At 34.9% G+C, this 4603-nt stretch overlaps 1 long non-coding RNA gene across 1 annotated transcript; it reads left to right on the plus strand.

Annotated features, from left to right (window-relative positions):
* Positions 1 to 1471: 1471 nt before the first annotated feature.
* Positions 1472 to 4273, plus strand: LOC118484728. Its single transcript, XR_004874192.1, has 3 exons — positions 1472 to 1605; positions 2778 to 2862; positions 4059 to 4273. It is a non-coding gene; the product is annotated as an uncharacterized LOC118484728 (long non-coding RNA).
* The last annotated feature ends 330 nt before the right edge of the window (positions 4274 to 4603 follow it).

A 4603-nucleotide genomic window follows, 5' to 3' on the forward strand; every position in this document is an offset into this window, starting at 1 on the left:
GCATGATAAAAGTAGTAGAGCTGATGAAAGGATGCTCAAGAGCAGGAACTTAATACATGAATGAATGAAATCAATCCTGGTACGGAAGGTACTATGAAAAAGCGGATTGACCCGACTTATGGATCATTGAATTACGTAATGATGACGAGGTCAGTAAAATGTTTAACTCATGATTGATAAGTAAGAATTGATAGATAGGATGCTACCTAATAATAAACGAACGACAAAATAAGTATGGTATAATATGTAATGTATGACCTTTAAAGGTCAATTTTGGAGGAAATTTCCACCCACAATTGTGGTCGTTAAGCGGAAATATTAAAATTTATGAGTAAGAATTATTATATTAAATGTTTAGCTTTAATGGCCAATATAAGAAGGAAATTATGTCATTAAGAGGACAGTTCCAAAACCTTTGAGTAAAAGTTTAGGGCATTCGTTAAACGCTCGCACGAAGCACTTGAGCAACATACTTGCCTAGTGAGGAAAAGTAGTGCGTGAATGAAGCTAATAGTAAAGTGATATGAATGAGGTGATTTGAGGCTAACTTAAAGGTATGAATGGTATAAGTAATGATAGTAACCGTAGAATTATGCTTAATCCCCGTGTCAATATGAATAAGTAAGTATAAAAACAGTGGTTTGTTGTAGTATTAATAGGTCATCGAATGTTTATAGTATGCGTATGATAATATGTTGACCCCTCATATGAATATGAAGGTAATTAGAAGGAACATTAGTAATGGAATGTTGGGGTTGGCTCATGGTGAACAAAATGAAATATCGTATATGATACATGAGTAGAATGAAATAAATCTTTTTATTTTAATTAGTAAATGTATGAATGTATTATGCTTAATTAGAAAGTTAGAAACAAGTTGTAAACTTAGGTCTGTACGAGCAATAGTATACATTTGGAATGAATTCAATGAATGAACCTCTAGTGATGATGTGTGCTAGAAAATAGCACTATAAAGTGAAAACGACACTAATACGAGCTCTAGATCAGATTCTGACTCTTATTTGATTATGAAAGTAATCTACTAATTTAAGAAGGTAGGGATAATGCGTACAATCATGTTTATGCTTGAATAAAACCTTTTGCCATGGCCTTGAATGTATTTGTGTTGAAGTGTGCCCTTTTGAAGGAGTACGATAAAAAGGTAGGAGTAGGAATGAGAAAGGTTTCGGGGACGAAACCTCCTTTAAGGGGGATAGACTTGTAACGCCCCAAAACTCGAATATTTATATTCACTATATGTTTCCGTATGATATAACATGAAGTAAATTAACTAGTTTCTTTGAGGTAACTAAGTTACTTAAGTTAGCTAACTTATAAGTTATATAAATATGGATGAAATCTTGTGGCTAAATAAAAATAACAAACAAAACTATAAGGGCTAAAAGAGGCCAAATTGAAAGTCTATTAATTAAAACATGGGGAAAAATGGAAGAGCCCATTTTTGGGCAGGAGCATATGTCGACACACACACACATAGTGTGTGTGTTCTTGTGTGAATCAAGGAAGAAGGAGAAGAGAAGGAATTCAAAATCATGCATGGATAATCTATGAATTTTGAAGTGTTCATCATCTTCTAAGCCTTAAGTAAGTACCCAAATCATCTCTTGAATCTTTTGAATGAAGTTCTTGGTGGGTTTTGAAGAATTTCTCTAAATTGGGTGAGTTGAAAGAATGAGATGGTTGAATTTGGGTTTAGATGCACTTAAGTTAGTGCTAATAATGATTTAATCATCTCAATTAGGAGTTTTAATGAAAGAACCCATGTTCAAGAACTTGGGGTTTTTGATAATTTATGGTTAAACAAGAATGAGTTAAATGAACTAGAGATTTTGCTATGTTGATGTTTATGTGAGAATGATACTTGTTGATTAGTAGGAGACTTGATGATTTATGTTATGAACTAGGAAGATTAGGCATTTATTACTTGTACATTGTGCCTTAAAATGTGTACGCACGCCAAGTGTTTGACGAAACGCCTAAATGACAATATTATGTGAACTTGTATGCTAACAATAGATGAACATGTATAGAATGTAATAATGACATAATTGATGGTAGTTAAACATGAGAAATGCATCATAGAAGGATTTCATGAAAAAGGTGTAGTTGATTATGTGATTCGATAAAGTATGCTTTAGGAACTAGTACTCTATGCTTGTGTGGTGGTGCACACCATGAGTCGGATTATTAGTTTAATGGTAATTTAGAAATAGATGTGTACTAAGTGTATATGTTGTGGACTTACTAGTAATGGATGATGTTATGATTACGTTAAATTGGCTAACTTGGTATGTAGAATCATGAAAGCGTTAATATGTTTAAAAATGATTTCGTGAACATCGGGGGTGAAATCAAGTGATCATGTAGTTGTATGTGGCACACAACATGAATATGAAATGTGTATGATGTTACTACAATGGTCAATCATATCAAGATAAAAGTGTGTTCATAAGTTGGAAATTATATGCTAGAAGGGTTGACTTTCTGAAAGTTAACAATGTATAGATATTATGGATAGGAATCTTAACACATATGTAAGATTTGGGAGATCATGAGATATGTGTTAGACCAAGTATGTGTCATGTATGATGAAATTTAGGTTTCGTGGATGTTGAACAATGTGGATGTCAATTCATGCCTTATACATGTTCATGAACTATTGATGAAAGTCGATGTAACTAAGAGTTGAAATGGGTGTTGATATGAATGAGCATACACAATAACAATGTTATGAACATGATGACTTGAATGGATAGGAAACCACATTGGCACGGACTCAAGCACGAAAGAATAATGGGTCAAAAGGAGGTGAGGAAGCAAGCACGATCACGAACGCTTAAGGTAAGTGATTCCCAAATTAATTTATTTATATATAATGAGTTTGATTGCAAGAAGGATGAGAATCATGAAAGGATGGGTAAGAAATGATAGAACAAATGTAAGTAAAGTCGTATTGGGTAATATGTGAATTAGTTATGAATGAAAAGTCTTGTTAAGTTCAAACGGGTCAAATCAAGAAAGTAAGATAAAAGTATAGAATTTGGTTGTAGGAACTTGGGGTTAAGTGTTAGAATGATTTGATGGCTTGGAATAATGTTATTTTACTATTTGGGAAGTTCGGGATGCGCGAACGGGGGTCAAAACGTCGAAAATAATGAAATTCGGCGTCGGTGCTGCAGGGCAGCGTCCCCGACGCTGGTAGCAGCGTCCCCGACGCTGGGCAGCAGTTAGCCGACGCCCTAACTTGCTGTCTACGCGCCAGCCGACGCCAGCAGCCTCGTTTCTTCGTTTTTCTTCGATTTCAGACCCTGTAGACCCATTCCCAAGCCGTTAAACTTCCATAATGTACCCCAACCTTACCAAATAGTTTTGTGAGGTACAGGTGATTATAGAACTCATTTTTAAGCTCCCGAAATGTAGCTCAAACTCATTAAAGAGTGTTTATAAGGTACGGGTAACAATGGGGCGTGTAAGCAAGTATGTGTGGAAACGAAATAAGTATGTAGGAATGTATGAATAGATTAATTGTATGTAGTAGATGGAACCCATTAATAAACGCGAATAGAAATGAGTTTACGTGTATGTTGGTATGTACGAGACTTATATGTATAGTAGTTTGTGACTAAGAATTGTTACTATGAATATGTGAGAATGTAAGTTGTATGTAAGACTTTGGATAGAGGGGTAGGTGTATGAAGTAGGATTTATCATACTCGAAAGAGTTGGATTAGATAATTTGTATGCGTGTTATTGAACCATATGTATTCGAATGAGTGAGACTTTTATGTACGCATGTATGGTGTAAATATACATCAGTATTAACGATGCTAACCGGGCTGCCTTTGAGAAATGATATGCAGGTACATTATTGTTGACTCATTGGAGGTTAAACATCGAAATGAAATACTTGAATTTAGAAAGACAACCGAATGGAATGTATATGAGGATAGAACGCGACGTGATCCTATAATAATGAATCTTAGATTATATATAATGTCACCAAGTACTAATGATGTGAATATATCTGGTGAATGCAGGTTGTACGGAATCACGGATCATCATCACGAGGTGTAAGCGGTCGAAGATCGAGTCATAAGATAGATTGTACGGGAATGTGTAATTATGCAATTTAGTAAAAATAAGTTATGTTTCATTTCATAAATGAGAACGAAGAATGTAATTGTCGTAAAAGAGTTATTTTAAAATGTACTTTCAAGTATGTCAAGACATTTATAAACAAAGGAACTTTAAGGATCGTACTTCCGCTGCGTACTTTTTGTTTAAAGTGGTTTAGGGTGTTACACCAGGTCTCGAGTCGCAACCGTTGCGATCTCGAGTTGTAGCTCCATGGTCTCGAGTCGCAACCGTTGGTCTCGAGTCGTTTACCTGGTGATTCTGATGCATCTGCCCGAATTGTACTATGCAACAGAATTCTGATTTCCTGAGGTTATGTACTATCCAATGATATCGCACAAACATGTTTCCTTGTCTAAAACTTAACTAAAACAGATCAAAACTAGCATTTTCAAATGTTTACCACACATTCATATCATATTCATGTGGTTCATCATTAGGGTTTTCA

This window comes from Helianthus annuus, chromosome 12, assembly GCF_002127325.2.
Source record: "Helianthus annuus cultivar XRQ/B chromosome 12, HanXRQr2.0-SUNRISE, whole genome shotgun sequence".
NCBI classification, from domain to species: domain Eukaryota; kingdom Viridiplantae; phylum Streptophyta; class Magnoliopsida; order Asterales; family Asteraceae; genus Helianthus; species Helianthus annuus.